Below are 19,887 nucleotides of genomic sequence, written 5' to 3'. Positions count from 1 at the left end.
GAGTCTCCTCAAACGCTCTCCACCCGTCTTGTATTCCGGTATTGATAGTTTGAGTCTTCTCAAACATTCTCTACCCGTCTTGTATTCCGGTATTGATAGTTTGAGTCTTCTCAAACATTCTCTACCCGTCTTGTATTCCGGTATTGATAGTTTGAGTCTTCTCAAACACTCTCAACCCGTCTTGTAGTCCGGTATTGATAGTTTGAGCCTTCTCAAACATTCTCTACTCGCCTTGTAGTCTGGTATTGAAAGTTTGAGTTTTCTCAAATACTTCTTTACCCGTTTTGGTAATTTCATAATCCGGTTTTGAGTCTTCTCATGTATTCTTTACCCGTTTTAGCTCCCGATAATTAGCCAAGTGATTCTTGGTTTAAATTGTCAATCAAAATCTTCATTCTTCAATGCAAGCACCGAGTTAAGAGTCGGTGAGAGGTTATCTCCCCTTTGCTTTCAGTCTTTGAGTCTCATAGTGTTACTTTGTTATTTTACCTTTGTGAATATCATTTTAGAATCAAAACCCAAAAAAAAAAAAAAAAATTTTGTTTTGTTTTGACAATCGGGTCGGCCAAAATGTGTTGTCTTGTCAGCTTTGCCATTCGTGTGACAAGCACACTCTGCCAAAGAGGGGCATCTGTAGACACCCCATTTTGACCGGACCTGTTTGAGCAACCCCATCAAATCATTGAATTGGAACCCCAAATTCTACCTTAGAGCAGGTTAGGGTCCCACCGAGTTCTCTGCAAAATTTCTTTGAAATCCGAGTAGTTTTACCTAATGAGCTAACCAAGACAGTGTGCATAGTGCAAAGGCAGAAGGGGAGTGGATTGTCCATTCAGGAAGGTGCCCATATCAATCCAGAAAAGAAGAGAAAATGTGCCCTGTTTTCTACTCGGACCACCCCTTGTAGAGTTGAAAAGAGCATTCATAATACACTAGAAGGGGCTGTTAAGAGTAAGAGAAGGAGTGCTAATATATCATTATTTTGTATGGTCATTTTTACCCTAGTTCACCTCGTAGCTAAAAGGAGTAGTCATAAAATACTAGATAAGTCTGTCCAAGGCAAGAAGAGGGGAACCGAATTTGTCCTTTTGACTTGTCTTGCAAGAATCAAACAAGGACCATAGGATTAAAAGGGAAATGGATGGCTGAGATTAGGAGGAGGGTGAAAACCCTAGCTATAAAATCATAAATCTCATGGGTATAGGGGGGATTTTTATTTTTATTTTTCTAAATAAAAAAAGAAAAAGAAAGAAGGAGAAGAGTAGCAGAGGGAGGAGGAAGAAAAGGGAAATCCCTAAAAACCCAGACCCATCTTCTCCACCCTAAAAATCCAAACCCCTCTTCTCCAACCTTCTCCATCTTCTTCTTCTTCTTTTTCTTCTTCTTCTTCCCTACCTCCAACCTCACTCCCGCCGGAGCTCCGGCCGAATCCCACCATCTCCATGGATTCCGGCCTCCATCACAAGCAATCACCATCGTATTCAACCCATACCTTTACCCTCAACATTCCCTGTTTCTACCTCTTCCTTTTTAACACCAAACCCATTTGGTCGTCTTCGTCAAACCCCACTCTGCAACATCCAAAATCCCAAAAAAAAAAAAACCTAACTAATTTCCCCAATTTGCAGACCCTCTTCCATGACCATCCTACCCGGAATCCGGCCATACCCACATCCCCCCACCGTCCACTTCACCACCTTAATCTCCACCATCTTCTTCAACCCCCATCTCAAACCCATCTCAGCCACACCCAATCGCCTCCCCAATCCCCCATTTTCATTGGAAATTTCAGCAGGAGGACTCCGTAGTTGGGCAAAAATTACAGGGGGAGAGAAAGAAACAGAGGGAGATGGAGGAGAAATAGAAGGGGAAATCCCATTCAGTGGGGAGGTTTTTCTTCCTATTTGTAGAGAAGCTACAAATCAGAGGAGAGAAAGGGAGTTTGAGCTCCATCTTCACTTCCAGCCGCTTTGCCGATCTCCCATCTCTTCCACACCATCACCGCCGGTCGGCACCCCCATCTTAGGGTCTTCACAGGGTTTGAGGGGTTTCCTTTCTTTCCGGGACTATTCTTTGCCCGTTCCTTGGGATCCTTTCTGAGTTTCGGGATTCCATCGATTTTAGAACACTTCTCTCGGGTTTAGGCGGCGACTATGGAATATTTCTTGAGCCAATCTCTTCCCTTCCTGCCTTAGAGTTTTCACAGGTTAAGGGATTCCCTCCTCTTAGAGTGTTTAACTAGTTAGGACCCTTCCTCAGTGACTGATTGTTTAATAATTCTTCTTATAGGATTTTTGTCTGTCCCTTTTGTTTAGAAGTCTACCCTCGGGGTTAGAAGCTTTTCATCTCTCGTTTGTTTAGGGTTTTCCCTCGCGGGTTTGATATCGTCTTCTTTGGAGATTGATTAGGGTTCGTTAGTTTTATTTTCGTCTCTTTGAGATTGTTCTTTTCCTTGGGACTTTAGTTCCCCCATTTTGATTTTGTCCCTCTTAGGCTTTAGGGATCCCGTTTCCCTCTGTAATACTCTACCGCGATATGGTGGGTATAGATGCTCTTCTATCGGATCCCCTTTAGCTGAAAGGGTGTTAACTCTTTTTTTTTAAACTAAAAAAAAACATTAACAGCATTTGAAAATTTAAAGCATTTTGTGCGTAGTTAGGAAAGTTTGCTTTCGAACTACGTTGGCTTGATCCTCTTTCACGAGGTACGTAGTGCAGCTTGGGATTCTTATCCCAGGTCCAGCCAAACCTTTGTAAATAAATCATTTAACCCTTTTAAAAAAATACCAAAAATCTTTTATACCTGTTTTCAAAAGCTCTTCCTCTAGAGTTAGGAGTTTCTCCTAGATAGAGAGTTTCTTTTAGAGTTAGGGTGTTTGTCTTTGATTTGTTGTCCTAGCTAGGAGTGCCTCCGTCCGGTCAGTTGGAGATTCACATCGCCGACTGATGACTAGGTCTTGGATACATTAGCGATCCTATTATTTTTCTTAGGACAAACAGCCTAGTTACACATAGGTTGTAGGAACCACCTGCATTAGCTTAGGGCTAACCTGCATTTAGTTAGGGCATATATGGTGTCCTAAAATCCACAATCCACTGGAATATAAATAATCGCACAAGAAGCTTTAATAACTAGTCCTTGGTAGAGCTCTCCTTCAGGATCAGGATGTATCTCATTCGGTTTGTATCGCCACTCATGCTATGCTGTGAGGGTGGAAACAGTTTGGAGAGTTTCTTGGTAGAGCTCTCCTTCACGTTGTGGAGATCTAGAGGATGTAGGGACTCGTTTCCTCAACGTCCTCGGATTGGGATCCACACCGGACCAGTTATTAAAGTTTCTTGTACGATTATTTAAATTCCAGTGAATTGTGGATTTTAGGACACCCTATATGCCCTAACTAAATGCAGATTAGCCCTAAGCTAATGCAGGTGGTTCCTACAACCTATGTGTAACTAGGCTGTGTTTCCTAAGAAAAACAAAGGGTTGAATAACGTATCCTACTCTAGTCATCACTCGGCGATGTGGATCGCTGACTGACCGGACTGAGGCGTTCCTATAACTCTTCGACAAACCCCTAACTCTAAAACAAGCACACAACAAACAAACAAACAAATAATCTATCCAAAAAAACTTCTAACTCTAGTGGAAGATCTTTTGAAAACAAGGTTTTAAAGATGTTTATTCAAAAAAGGTTTAAAAAGCTATTTACAAAAGTTTGGCTGGACTTGGGATATGGATCCTAAGCTGCTCTACGTACCTCGTGGAAGAGGATAAAGCCAACGTAGTTTGAAAATCGAACTCTTCTAATTACTACTAAAAACTTAACATTCCAAATGATTTAAGGCTTTTGATGTTTTCAAATGTTTTTTTGATATTTTTAAAGTTTTCAAATGTTTTTGAATTTCAAATTTCTAATGTTTTTGGATTTTAAAACTTTTCAAATGTTTTAGGAGCTTTAGATATTTTCACTCTTAGAGGGTACACGCAAGTAACACGACAAACTAGGGCAAGGCCCTAAAGCAAAAGGGAAAACCCTGAATAAGCAACAGGCATCTCAAAGAGATGAACCACAACAAGAAAGTTAGTGTCCCAAGAACAGAGAAAACAATCTAAGATCTCAAGCAGGGAAGGCTCTATATGACTGAGTTAGTCTCTAATGGAAAAACTCCTAACTAATAACACTAGGGAGGGAGTACAAATGAGTCAGAGACTCTCTAATAACACTACCGAGTCAAAGACTCGCTCTAAAAGAGGAGGCCACTCTAACATGAGGCTAGGTAAGCCTCCTAAAGGGGAAACTCTCTATATGATACAAGGCTTATCTCTGAGACACAAATGACGTAAACAAAGGTTCTGATGAGACTGGGCAAGTCTCCTATATACAAAGGATGGCTCAAAGTATCCTTATCATCGCCCTTGCAATGAGAATGGCTCTCATATCTAAAAGGCGTCTAAAAGACTAGGCAAGTCTACTATATAAAGTAGGGGTATGCTACTTGGACTGAGCAAGTCCCCTAAGGATGGGCTTGGGCTAGCGCCTTCATCGCCCTTGCAATGAATAAGAGGAATGAGGCAACTAACAAGACTAAGTTAGTCTTTTACTTACAGAGATGCTCCACGAATGAGGCGAAGCAAGCCTCCTAAAAGAGGAGGCTTCTGTAAATGAGACAAAAGCCTGTCTCCTACGGGGATTCTATAAACACTTTAAAAGCTTAAGATCAAGTAACACTCTTCTAACCATTTAACAAGTTCAGGCATATCTCTCACGAATTAATCAAAATCATAAACAAGATAATCTGATTAATGTGCTTTATGTGAATGAATAGTAGGAGATTAGGTGATGGTTACACAGCCAATATTTCATTAGCTTGAAGCTATACTGAAACAAATGAGTAGTCTTGCATCTCTAATTGGATTTTTCTTATAATATATATTCTGTGCTTTAAATGGAAATAATACAACCCTGAATGAGATGACCAGCAGTTAAGATACAACCATGAATTTCACTTATTCCTACAGCTAAAATAAAATAGAATTCTTAGAACAAGTACTACTCCATAACCATTGTGGCAACAAGATATGATATTCTTCCCTTATGGCTATTTTAAATGATGTTAACAGACTTATATTATGACAAGATTTAAGGCTCAAAGGAACAACTCCAAATTTATATTCAAGTGCAAAGCGGGAAGGCATGAACATAGTACCAAATCTGTAACAAATGATCTAATGTGCAGATGAAAATTGGCATTATATAAGATTGATCAATTATTTACTTCCAAATAGTAATTAAAGCCTCAAAATTACAGTTCAAGTATCCCATTAGCATCAAAACATGGATTCTACTACAATTTTAAATTTGGAAAATTTTATATGATCAGATGTCACAATATAAGCCATTAAGTAACCCAAATCCTTTAAAGTTGACGAGTAACAATACTATAGAATGGCATGAGTTGCTGTACAAATATAATCGACACACTATTTAGAATCCAATTTTGCCTATCCAAATTTAATTTTAAAGAACATTAAGCTACTAGAATTCAATCATCTGAGCGACAACATGTCTAAGGGACCTCAAGACATTGACATTAGCTTTGATTCTTAGACATTGAATATCGGCCACTACTTTTATTGAGACCAACTAAGAATGTAGAATGTACAATCTTAACAAAGGTAATTATAGAGGTACGATAATGATAATACTTTTGACCATTGGTACAAACATGAGCACTACTTTGCGAAGTAATAGGCGCACATATATATATATATATATATATATATATATATATATATATATATATATACATATAACCAAACAAAAGTCATGACTGTGAAATGTATAGGCAGGCAGGGTAGCTATGATCATTACCCTGTTCAAAGAGCAACATGTGGGCTGCTATAAAAAATATAACCCAAGTAATAAGGTAGCAGGACACAATTAATATTTCATGAAAAAGAAAATGAAACTCAAACCACACATGGCAACACATTTATCTCACTCCAATACAATGAACAATATTACCGTGAATTCATAAACTTAGGCATGATGCACATAAGCAATTTGATATTTTAATCTTCACAGATAGCCTAGTTATGAGAGTACAAATACCATAATTATGAAACCTTAACCAAAATTACAATTGCAAAGTATTGAAACAATGGGACAGCAGTTATACTATAACTGTGAAATGAATAGTCACATTGGGACAGCAGTTATAGATTAATGAGCAGCAGACATGTCCCTTTTGGTTCAACCAAACTCACAATTTTAAAGTGTAGCAACAACAAGACAGTAGATATGCAATTATAGACATCAATTATGTGCTTCTATTCCCCCTATTGTCTTAACAGTTAAGTACATAGCTAGTGGGGTTGCAGCTTTGTGCCTATGTCAAACAAAAATTTCACGAGTGAAGTACATAGGCTTATAGGACAGCAGCTGTGTGTCGCAAAAATTTCAACTATGGAGTGCATTAGCCTATATGACAACAGATATATGCACTAATAGATGGCAGATAGTGTGTCTTTTAACATCAACCCAATCACTACCAAATTTTAATATCAAATGTTCGGTCAATCACACCTACCATGTCACTTTCGAGGGAATAAACAAGTTAGAATCACACAATGTTAGAGACATGGCTGGGGTTGATTTAAGGAACGAAATCAAAATAGAATTTAATTTTAAAGGCTCTGAATTCCTAGATTCCATGAAAAACCAAATTATTAATGAGTCCAAAATATCAGGCATTAGAAAATGATCACACTAGGATAGAACATGTGCATCACACATCATTTAATAATTGCCATGTCATGCACAAAAACCAATCAAATGGAATGACAAAAATTCTGAACACATCATAATTCAATCACACTGTTGTGACCATTTGAAATGACGAAGAGATACTATGCTTAACCAAAGGCACCCAATTTATTATGATGTATTATTATTACACTATGGCAGAGAAGAACATTGAAACAAGGCTGAACCATAGGTGAAGAGGTTGAATCTTGGGCTGATTCATGGCCTGAACCTGTGCAAAACAGGGACAGAATCATGGGCAGAATCTGGTGTAGAAAATGAGCTAAAACCTGTACCAAACAGGGGAAAATTATGAGTAGAAACTTGGGGTAATAACTGGGCCAAAATGTGAACTAATTTTGTGCAAAAAATTGGGACTGATCTATAGAAAAACAGGGCTGAGCAATGTCAAAATGTGAGCTGAAATGTACCAAACATGGGTTGATCCATTGAACTGTATGCAATATGTAATATAAGCAGTGAAGAAGAGAACTAAATTCATACAGTGCAGTGCTAACTGTTAAATTTTTTTTTTTTGTAATACAGCTTTAAAATCATTTTGACAGAATCTCAGGTTACTTTGGGATTAATTGTATCAATTGACATCCTTCCTCTTCACAAAATCCTTGTACAGTATTACATCCATTTATTCATTAATTAATACAACAACCAAACGACATCTTTAAAAATCATTTTTCTGAAGAAAAATTATATGAAGAAAGTAGTGAATTGATAACTATAGCCTCTCATTAAAATTATTATAAAAATCAAACAGTTCAAAGCACTAATTCAGATCATCATCTTAACATGCATTTCGAACCACTAAAATGAGAAATTGGCCTGAGATGGCCGCTGAGATTCCTTTTCAAAATGATTCATATCATATCTACTTTTATGCAAATTTTGAATTTGAAAATGCTTATAGCAATCCCCATTTCAAACAAGATAGCCAAACCAATTCTGTAGTAGGGATAAGCCATCACATAAGAGACCAAACATACAGGGAACCAAGAGTTCAAGCGTATAAAGCCTTAAATAAGAGTTTTATTTTTCTCAATTTTCTCAATTTTTCCGCCACCATTTTTATACCAAATGCTCATAACAGATAAAGATACGATGGAATATCCAAATTTTCATACAAGATATGGTTTACTGACCTATACATCCATGGATTTCCATGCTAACATGTGTTGTAAGACATACATGGTTAGAGATGAACAATGATTATCAGCTACTTTCAGAGCAATAGATTCTATACTAAGCTATTGAGTGAAAACAAAATCTGTAGCAAGGAAAAAAATTACAAGCAGATTTTATGAGCAATATATTCAGATCTTGAAACTATAACTATGAATTCTTCATGAAACTACACAACCGTATGCTTCGGAGTGAATTTTCATAAGAAATTTTCACAAGTATCGAAACTAAGATTTTATCATTGGCAACCGGCACATCAAAAAAAATCAAAATGAAATCAGAGAGTTATAAATTATTAGAGTTTCTAACCAACTTTCCACATAGATTAAAGTAATCATGAAATATTGAGATCCAAATTACAACCGAAGCTAAAGAAATCGTGTCCAAATCAGATCTACAAATGAAATACACCAGAAATCTGTAAATTGAGAAGGAAAATAAATCATACCTGAAATTTCTGTTACCTCTGTGAAGATCCAAGCCTTTTTCCTTCTTCTGCAAAGGTATTATGCCATGATCTGCTTGCAAATGATGTCCTCTTGCTCAAAATCAAGTGGAACGTCTAAACCTTATCCACTAACAAGGAGATCTGAATCAGTAACAATTAGATCTATAACGTATATAAATAGATCAAGAATTTGACCCCTCAGATCTAAGGTTTGGATGAGATAGCCTAAGGTTTAGAGATTTAGATCTGAGATTTAGGATTTAAAGGAATTAAGATCAAAAGGACATAGATCTAATTTGAGGAGAAAGAAGCAAAGCTTGCAGCAGAGGAAGATTGGCCGGGATTTAGCCAAAATCCGGCAAAAGTAGCCGGAGTAGATGATGAGATGAAGAGATTAGAGTTTGGATCTAGGGTTTCTAAAGCTAATAAAAGAGTTTAAAGAGAAATAGAGTTCAAAACTAAGGTTTCCAAACACTGAATCAGTAAAAAGAGCTAGCAAATGAGAGGATCCAACAGAGAACTAATCAGCCGGAGCTTTGCCGGAGACCGGCCGAAGAAAATGGCTAAAAGAGGGTTAGGGTTTGGATTTTGAGAATTTGGGATTTTTCTCTCTCAGATCTCTCTCTCTCTCGATTTTCTACGAAAAAATGAACAGTCCCCCTTCTTTTCTTTTCTTTTTTTATATATATAAAATAAAAATGTTGATATCCGCACTCCCACTTAATAAGGCGCGCGGAAATTGATGAGGCGCGCCCACCAGATTTGTCTTATTCGGCTTGGGCACGCCTATCACAGGATAACTCACCCCTCTTCTCAACTAGATATTCTTTGCTGCGGCTAAATCACCCCCCTTTTAGGTTCGCACTATACTCCTTCAATCGCTCGTCTTATTTGAGAAATCAAGTCGGATTTTGGTGAAATTTGGCGGGGGCCTCGGTGAGACACTAACCTAACTTGCAATACAATTTGGGATCTGATGGGACACAAATACGGCTGTGTTCCCAGATATCGCCACGTGTCATCCATGCACGAGCAGAGCCCAATCATCATGAAGAAGGGCGTTGAAAAATGGCAAAGACCACACAATCATGACACGTATCACCCTCTCGCCGCCCGGGCCTCATCATCACAAATTATGGAAGGAAATGGCCGCCAAAATCCATACGCGCCGGTGAAGCAGGGGGACGGCCCAATCCTGCAAAAGAAGGTTTTCTCTCCATAATGATGAAAAGGGCCGCACACCTCCCTTTAAAAAGAGAGGGAAAGGAAGAAGAGAACCCCAGCCCTTTCTCTGAAATAAGGACTTCACCCATTCTCCACTCCGGACACCAGGAAAAGAGGCGAGGCAACAACAGAGGAGGCTAAGAACTCAATCCTACTCTCCCTGCTAGTCCCCTCTGACCCACTCACTCACACACCCAGAAAAGATTCCGCACGCTGCCCCTGGTAACCTTGATCGAAACCCCTTCCCCCTCTCGCTGTTCTCTATATTGATTGGTCGAAGGATCTGACTTGGGTGTCGAAGTGGTCGTCCGGGACCCACCCCGGACCCCCTGACCCCCTTTGTTTGTGATTGCAGACCCCGCGGAGGCCCTCTACCGACCGCACAATCGCAGACCCGGATTTAGACGCCATCATATTGGCGCCATCCGTGGGACGGTATACTGCCCTCAAATAAGCTGGAAGCCCGGCGCCTAACTGCAAGAGCCGCCCACTACGTGGTCCACGGGCCCAGGCTCTACAAACGGTCATACACATGGTCGTACCTCCGATGCCTGGTGCCCTCCGAATCAGACTACGCACTACGAGAAGTACATGAAGGGATCTGCGGAGACCACGGAGGCGGCAGGACTCTGGCTCAGAAAATTGTGAGGCACGGCTACTTCTGACCTACGATCCTGAGGGACGCCAAGGAGTTCATCAAGAAGTGCAGCCCATGCCAAAGGTACGCGACCACCCCCCGCCAACCGGCCACACCATACACCGCGATAGCAAGGCCCCTGCCTTTCGCCATGTGGGGCATGGATCTACTCGGACCCTTCCCCAAAAGCCCCCGGGGGGCATACAATGTTGTACGTCGCCATCGACTACTTCACCAAATGGGTCGACGTCAAAGCCGTGGTAAAACCCAATTCCAAGGCGACGGAGAAGTTCTTCTATCACGACGTGGTGTGCCGTTTCGGCATTCCAAAGACACTTGTAACAGACAACGGTCCCCAGTTCGCTAGTGCTGAATTCAACAGATTCTACGATAACCTAAGCATCGAACATCGTTTCGCCTCTGTAGCACACCCGCAGGCCAACGGGCAGGTAGAGGTAACCAACATGATCTTGCTTCAGAGCCTCAAGAAGCGATTGGGAGAAGCCGGAAAAAACTGGGTAGAGGCGCTCCCTAGCGTCCTCTGGGCCTATCGAACAACGCCGCGGACCGCGACTGGAGAATCCCCTTTCAGCTTAACCTTCGGGGCCGAAGCGGTCATTCCGCTAGAAATTGGCCTCCCCAGCTTCCGCACCGCGAATTATGACGAACAGGGAAATTCCGAGCTCCTCCGGAACACCCTCGATCTCGTGCTCGAAAAAAGAGAGCAAGCCCTTCTCCGAACCGCCTCCTACTAGCAAAAGGTGGCACGGTACTACAACGCCCGGGTAAAAAAGCGCTCGGTAAAGCCCGGAGACCTGGTGCTACGGCGTGCGGAGTTATCCGACCCCCGCAACACCGGCAAACTCGCACCTAAATGGGAAGGACCGTACAGGGTCGTTCGAGCACTCCGCCTCGGGGCCTATCAACTAGAACGCCTCGACGGGACCCCAGTCCCTCGAAGCTGGAGCATGGACAACCTCCGAGAATTTTACCAGTAAAAAGACAGGGTAAGTTCCGTGTTTTTCTTTAAAAGCATGACGAATGTTTGTTTGTTTCTTTTTGTGTCTCTAGAAGCAAAGATGTATTTTCTCCTTAAACGAATCATTGGAATAGCATTTCTACTTAAAGCCATACGTATCTCCACTTTCCGGCCCATAATGAACGAGGGACCCGAGAGAAGACAGGGAGTGAGACAGAGGTAGCATCGGGGCCGATCCCCTCGAGAATACCCTAAAACTCTCCCCATGAAGAAAAGACCTCCCCTTAAAGGGCAGGCGGGACCCATTAACCCCGGACTGATCACTCGAGGGGAAGATAGTCCTTCCGCAAAAAAGACACCCCACAGGGTGCACCAGAAATATTCTCGACGGTCAGATTGAAATTCAATACCAACAGGCTCGGATAACCCGGAGCACATCGTAGATATAAAAAAAAAGAAAGCAGAAAAGAAGAAGAAAAGAAGGAGAATTCAAAAGTTATTACAGACCCCGTAAGAAAAAGTAAAATATAAGATCCAAAATGCATCCTGGCATCACTGAGCCCCCTCAGAGGTCTCAGTGACTACAGGATCCGCCAGGGCAGCCACCTCCTCCCCGACCAGCTCCGGTGCCTCTACTGGTACCAGCGGAGGATCGACCTCAGCCTCATGCATCAATCTGTCAAGGGGAAAGGAAGGATCAACCTCTTGAACACGCCGCCGGCATTCACCGAAAGCATCAATCTCAACATCCACGCTAAACGCAGCCGCAGCCCTAAGGAACTCCACTGAGCCACGCCATTCCTCCCGCGCCTCCGCCAGTTCCCGGGCATGCGCTCGACGAGCCACCGCCAATTTGTCCGCCGCACGACTTCTCCCCTCCATGGTTGTCCGGAGGTCTTCCCGAAGTCGAGCGACAGTATCATCAAAGGTCGCTTTCTCCGCCCAGGCTCTATCCAAGTCCTCGCTTAGCTGCCGGTTTCGCTCCTCAAAGGCACTTATCTCAGCCTCATCCTCGAGCAGACACTGCACCATCCTCCTGGCATAGCTCTGGGACTGCAAAAGCAACCTATCAGAAAATTTCCAACGTACGTTCTCAAAATGGCAAAGAGAGAAACGTACAAACAGAACACCGGCCACCCGGTACTTACGCAAGATGTTGATAGAAAATACTGAGCCCCAAGGGCCCTACGATCATATCACTCCAGCTCAGCCTCGTCGCCAGGAAGGGCGGTCGTCACCCCAGCTCCACCCCAACCCGCGGATTCGCAAGAACGCTATCCTCAACGCCAATCTTCCAGTTAGGCTTAAACAGCTCTCCTTGCGCCTGGAAGCTCTGCGGAGGAAGCACCACCCGTTCCAGAAGAAGTTTGGTCATAACCGCCCCCTCCATTCGACTTGGCACGTCCTCCGCAAAGGCAGGAGAACACGCCACACGAACAGCATCCCCCTGTCGAGCGCTAAAAGGGGCAGCCCTCTTGGCGGGCGGCACCGATTCCGAAGGAAAAAGCCTAGCCGTTCCCTTTTCTCCGACCGCTCTAACAGAGGGGCTAGAAGGCACGGATGCCGCGAGTTTCGCTTGCGACCGGCCCAGCCTGGCCGCGGCCATAAAATCAGAAGGGATCTTCTTGTGACTCATCAGACCCTTCGTCACCACCGCAACTCCTTTCCCCTTCCCAGCGTCACCGGAAGAAGACATACCTCCTGCTAAAAACAGGAGAACCACAACCGCTCAGAACGAAGGAAAGCAACAAAAAAAAAAGAAAAAAAAAGAGGAGAAACAGAGAGAGAGAAAGAGGGGAGGCGCTCACCACGACGGCTGGCGGAACTCTCCCCCGTTCTCTCGCCCATACAGCGGGTCCTCCTCTCCACCACTCCCAGCAAACCAAGCCTCTTCAAGCTCCTCTCCCATCTAAACTCGGAAACGTCAATAGACTCCCCAGAGGCGAGCTTCCCCAAGTCAAACTTGCTATAGTCAGACTCGTCGGCGAGGGACTTCCTTCGCCACTCAACGGAGCGCCTCCAAGACCGAGGAAAGTCCCAGCCGGCGTCCGACGGAGGGGTGATGAACACATACTCCTCCTTCCACTTTTTGATGGAGGAAGGCAAGTTCGCCGCCATTTTCACCTGAGGACGCTGGGTCAGATATAGCCAGCTGTCCTCTCCCTTCACCAATGGGCTAAGGGCAACACAGGCCGGGAGCAGCGGAAGGGTAGGCTGAACCTTGTGAAGACCCGCCTTGGCCACAAAGGCCAAGAGAGTACGCCAACTATTAGGCGCCAGTTGGGAGGGGGCCACCCGGTAAAACTCAAGGGCCTCTACTATAATGCCTAAGAGTGGGAACCTAACCCCCGCCCGAAAAGCCTCCACGTAGAAAGCTACCTCTTCCTCAGTGGTACCTCCACACACCCCCTCTACAAAGGAAGGAACCCTAATCCCATAATCATCGGGAATGTGGAACTCCCTCCTAATTTTCTCCGCCGCCCCTTCTCCCAAAGTGTTCCTGAAACACGCCACCCGACCGGGACAAATAACAGCACCAGACCGAATATCCCCAATCTCCGCCTCACGAGCAGAAGAAACTCGAGCCAGAGGTTCCAAAGGAGCGGCCCCCACCGATGACCCAGAGGCCCCGGAGCTATCTTTCAACTCCGTGGGCCGTACATCTTCAGAGACGCCGCCCCCACCCTCTACAGACAACCGCCTCCTTTTTCTTGGAGGAGCCCTCTCCACTACTTCTACCGACTCAGAAGAAGGGCTCTGAGGTACAGTCGTGACAGACATCGTAAACTATCAAATGGCGGATGAAAAAAAAAAGACACAGAACTCACCGGCAGAAGGTTGGTAAACAAGCAACACACAGAAAAACCGCCGCGGAGGAAAACCCGTTCAACCCGAGGAAGACGAAGAAATAAAGCAAAGAATGAAATCCCCAAAAGGCTTTAAAAAGGGCTAGGGTTTCGACACGCGTTGTTTGATTTCCCTCCTTTTCTAAATCGATGGGACACGCACACGTGGTGCTGATTGGGAAACCCAAGGGAACCGCCAAAGTTGAAGCGCCATACTGAAAAGACATCGCTACCCCTACCGCGAAGTGACTTCCCCAACAAGCCATCCCTAAAAGGCTCGGAACCCTTCACAAGGGCCCGGCATACGAATCCACAAGACGGAAAAGGCCACGCGCGATGGTAAAAGCCTCGGAACCCTTCACAAGGGCTCGGCGTACGAATCCACAAGATGGAAAAGGCCACGCGCGATGGCAAAAGCCTCGGAACCCTTCACAAGGGCTCGGCGTACGAATCCACAAGATGGAAAAGGCCACGCGCGATGGCAAGAGCCTCGGAACCCTTCAACAAGGGCCTGACATACAAATCGACAAGATGGAAAATACAGCATACGGCAGTACCACCAAACAAAAATATGTCAAGCACGGCCAAAGGAAAGCAAACACAAGATACAAACCATGAACCACAAAAAAAGAGAACCATTCATAAACTACTTCCTTCTGGCCCGCAGGCCTACAAAAGGGGGGAGTAAAAACAAAAAGGCACACAGGCCCGGGCCCCCAAGATCCTAACAAAAAGAGGCATCCCCCAAAACCCTGCTCTTCCCGCCACCTCCAGCTCAGAGCGACTGGCCGCTAAAAGAGTTCTCCGCATCGGAGAGCTCCTTATCACTCTGCTCCCCCTCCGAAGAGCTCCCCCAGCGGCGATTCTCAGCAAATCGGGCCTGGTCATTTAGCCAGCGCACCTGATTCCTCAATAAATCATTCTCCGCCCGCAAGGCCGCAATCTCCCGATCCATGTCAATCATCCGGCTGCAAACCGCCATTTCCCTACGATGGACAGCGGAGAAGAACGACCGGTGGCGATGGACAAAAGCTTCATGGGACTCCCTCTCGTAAAACGGAGGAAGGGGAGAACGCGGGGAAAACCCTGGAGGCGGGTTCCTCTCAGGAATCGTTTGCCGGGGCCCCAACCCGTAGGGGTTACTCTCGGGGCTGCTGGGAGAACTCCCCTCGGTAGCAACTCTCCCCCCACCGCTAATGGAGAGACCTTGGAAAGACGACGACATCTCTGACAAGCCTGAAGAAAGGCCGGAAGAAAGCAAAAAGAAAAAGGAACGACAAAGAACAAAAGGCAATCTGCATGAAAGCAGGAGAGCTCAACCCTATGGGAAACCCTGGGGTAGGAAAACGAAGCGATTGCCATCCGCGTGTTCGTTTCCTATTGAATGACCGAGCGGCGCCGTGTAATGGCAACACAATTCCTCGGGAAGGAACCGCCGGACGAGAAAGCACGTCCTCTCGTACCCCAAAGCTCCCATAAATGCCTTCGTCACGATATTCTTTAACCAGGCAAGCAAGCCCGCTCCCCGGGACCAATCAATGGACTAAAGGTAATATCATGATGAGATATAAAGACGGCGCTATTCCTAGAACACGCCACGTGTCGCCCCCACACCTATATAAAGCTTAAACTTCATAAAGAAAGGCGATGGGAAACGGCAAGACCGTACGAATTCAACACGTATCGCTATATCGACCCCACGCAGGTTCGGGGCCCGGAGCGCAGGCCTTCAAAAAAAAAAAAAAAAAGGACGAGGCCCGGAGCTCAGGTGCAAGGCCACGGCACACGAGCACAATGAGCAAAGGAGATTAAAAGCGCCAGAAAAGGCTCGGAATCTCGCGCAAGTTTGGTCAGAACGTCGCAATTCCTTACAAATAAAGATAATATCCATCAAAATACACAAAGCAACACAAAAAGACACGGCACCAATTCATAAAGATCATCTATTCACATCCTCCTGGCCCACAGGCCTACAAAAGAAAGGGAAGCAAGGAACAAAGCACAGGGCACGCAGGCCCCAAAAAATCCCCAACAAGGAAGGGAAAAGGCACGCAAAAACACAAGAAGAGCCAGAGATTAATCGGAGAAAGACTCCTTTCCCGAAGGGTTCCCCTCCTCCTCCCAAGAACTCTCCAGCATGGGGTCCACCTCATATTAAAACAGCTGCTCATTGAGAAGGTCAACCTTATTCTGTAGAGCCTCGTTCTCCCGCTTCAACACCTCGATCTCCTTACCCATCTTCACAATACGGCCACGTAATTCCGTCCCCTGGTGATAGGCTCGGGAGAAAAAAGACCACTCCCTGGCGACACGGGAGCGAGACGACTTGTCTTTCCTGGGCAAGGAGGAAAGGTGAAGGGGGGGGAAGCCGGAGGAAGAACCTGGGTTCCTCCTAGGCTTCTTCCGACGAGCCGCAAGATCTTCCCTCGGATCGGAAGACAATTCGGGGTCACTCGACGATTCCTGGAAGAGGCGGGCCTTGCCCCTAACTCACGAAGGAAAACCAGACATGTTGTTGAAAAAGGTACGAAGGGACACCTACTGCAAGGCGCCAGGGCGATCCCCCTTTTAAACTCAAGAAGGGAATCCTGGTACCTCGAAACAAGGCAACCCATTTAACGACGCTACCGATTCCCGGGGACGGCCGCCGGATAAAACGGCGCGCCTCCTCGTAACCCGGAGCCCTCGTAAATATCCTCATCATGATTTTGCTCGAACAAAACGTTACTCCCTTGGCCCATTCAATGGACCAAAGGAGTAAGGGGGAGTTATGATGGGACACAAATACGGCTGTGTTCCCAGATATTGCCACGTGTCATCCATGCACGAGCAGAGCCCAATCATCATGAAGAAGGGCGTTGGAAAACGGCAAAGACCACACCATCATGACACGTGTCACCCTCTCGCCGCCCAGGCCTCATCATCACAAATTATGTAAGGAAATGGCCGCCAAAAGCCATGCGCGCCGGCGAAGCAGGGGGACGGCCCAATCCTGCAAAAGAAGATTTTCTCTCCATAATGATGAAAAGGGCCGCATACCTCCCTTTAAAAAGAGAGGGAAAGGAAGAAGAGAACCTCGACCCTTTCTCTGAAACAAGGACTTCACCCATTCTCCACTCCGGACACCAGGAAAAGAGGCGAGACAACAACAGAGGAGGCTAGGAACTCAATCCTACTCTCCCTGCTAGTCCCCTCTGACCCACTCACTCACGCACCCAGAAAAGATTCCGCACGCTGCCCCTGGTAACCCTGATCGAAACCCCTTCCCCCTCTCGCTGTTCTTTATATTGATTGGTCGAAGGATCTGACTTGGGTGTCGAAGTGGTCGTTCGGGACCCACCCCGGACCCCCTGACCCCCTTTGTTTGTGATTGCAGACCCCACGGAGGCCCTCTACCGACCGCGCAATCGCAGACCCGGATTCAGACGCCATCAGGATCCTAGCTTGGTGATTGGATGGGGTTTCACACAAACACAGCGAACTTGGGTCCGGTCAAAATGGGGTGTCTACAGTTAGATATCTAACCATATTTTGGTAATAAATATAATGAATATAACTCCCAAGCCAATATCAATCCACCACAACGCTTCACCATTTCATTTGCTATACGAATTCCATCAATGATGGAAAATGGGAGGCACCCATGATCTCAGTTGACAAGTAAAGAAAAAGAAACTGAAAGTACATGATATAGCAACCCATTCACTAGAACATAGATAATTACCAATGACAAAAAAAATGAAAAAGTATAACCAAACAGCCCAAAAATGCCAGGCTCTCATAATTTAACAGTATGATGAAATCACACAAGTTGGAGTAGTAATAACTAAGTTATTCACCATTTCACCCCATAGAAAGCCCTTGGAGATGAGAAATCCATGGCTTCACCGAGATGTTCAAGTAAATTATCTATGTACATGTGTCCATCCTCCATGTACTGCTTTGGCCCCATCTCAGACCGTCCATCCTCCATGTACTGCTTTGGTCCCATCTCAGACCCTGAACGAAATACCGATAAAAGCCAGAACCAGGCTTGGGAATGAAGAGGTCTGTTGGATATTCATGTTTGTATTCCCCAACAGTAAGACATGACAAACTAAAAAAACGGCATGAATCTCTCTACAGAAGGGAAAATATCAATGACTCGCGAATTCACTTTCATTCACCAGACGAGTGCTACTCATGTAATGTTGAACAACTGAAAGATGCTGGGGCGTTTCTCATTTTTCTGCTTCAAACTTCCTAGAGCCTCGGAATTTTCATTGCCCATGGAAGATCCATTGTCCTTACCATATCCAACTTCTAATACAATAAATGGATGCGATAAATCAGTCCCTGCAGCCACATTCTCTTGTAATTCACAAAACTTGCCTTATACTGTTGATAGTAAAAGTGACATTATGTGCACTTTATCATCAATTTATAATTTGAGCCAACAAATTACCATATAACACCACTCCAAATATTTGGGTAAGTAATACTAATAATAAATAACAAAACCATCTCTGTTATGTCTTTTCTTTGAAAAGTGGAAGGAAACAAAGGGCCAAATGCAATGAATAGTACAAGATAAAAATTGAAAGAGAACTATTTATTCAAAAGAAACAAAAATAAATAAATAAAATTTGTAAGTCCCCATATTCTATTGTTTTCATCCAGTTTAACTCAGGGCTTCTCAAAACACGCCCGCAAAAAACTTACCAACAAAACCTAATCACATTAGTATAATATCAGTTTAACTTTCCAATAGGAAAATCAATCTCTCGGATAGTAAATCCAGATGCTATCAACATATCTCTTGTACTTGTGGAAATTTAATGTTGAGGAGTCTGGCTTCATAAAGTAAGACAAGCAACTGTCAGTGGAATCACGGTGATACATGGGAAAATATATCCTGTTCTCCATCCCTCTTTTTGTTGTAGCTACAGAAAGTGATCTTCCTTGACTGACAAATAGTGTTTGATTGCTCAAGCCTTTTACTGCTACCAATCGCATCTCACAGCGGTCTAACTGAAAAACATGAACTGAACCTTTGATATGATCTGTGAACACAAATAACAGCTCTCCATTGGACTCTAGCATATAGTTCTCAGCTAAAAAACCCTTAGAGCTCTCATATTTGACCCCTTTTGGCTTGTCAAGAACTGTCCAAGTGGAATTGCCAGGATAAAAAACCCCCAACTTCCCGTCCAAAGCCAAACAATAGAAAAGCCCATCATGATAAACAAGATTGTTTTAACCAACTAGGAAAGATGGATGGTTGTCCTATACTTTTTTAGTCCATCTTTTGTCACCATGACGATAGATGTAGATATAGACATAAGAAGAATAAAAAATTCGAATGCAGAAAACAATGAAGTCTGGAGACATGGGCCGAGATGAGAATGAAAAGCCAATAGGCTTATAAATTGTAGAAGGATCAGCTGTCCATAAACCTGGGAGATTGACCTTTTCGTTCGTAAAGGGATTAAACAAGAACAAAGGAAAAATCAGAGAGGGGTGGTCGTCGATCTAGGAGCAACCAGCTGTCCTTGGAGAAATGGAATATAGTATCCTTCAGTTGGGAGATGGCATAGTCATAGATCTTGTTGTAAGATGGTTCAAAGAACTTGCATAGACCATCTCCTTTGTGGGTGAACAAGAGCAGTGGTCTCCCAGATAAATGTATAAGAGGGTTGGTCAATCTCCAACTCTTGGAGACCTCACTCAAATGAATGTGATCTCTACTTAGAAATAAGCATGATCTGATAA

At 44.3% G+C, this 19,887-nt stretch overlaps 1 pseudogene; it reads right to left on the bottom strand.

The window, feature by feature from the left end:
* LOC143888553 (putative protein phosphatase 2C 27) overlaps positions 1 to 19,218 on the bottom strand; it is a 95,855-nt pseudogene extending 76,637 nt beyond the window's left edge.
* Positions 19,219 to 19,887: the final 669 nt, after the last annotated feature.

This window comes from Tasmannia lanceolata, unplaced genomic scaffold, assembly GCF_043159265.1.
Source record: "Tasmannia lanceolata isolate RefF3 unplaced genomic scaffold, GAP_Taslan_0.1 ptg000012l, whole genome shotgun sequence".
NCBI lineage: Eukaryota > Viridiplantae > Streptophyta > Magnoliopsida > Canellales > Winteraceae > Tasmannia > Tasmannia lanceolata.
The sequence above is the reverse complement of the archived record's forward strand: the minus strand, read 5'-3'. Positions and strand labels throughout refer to the sequence as shown.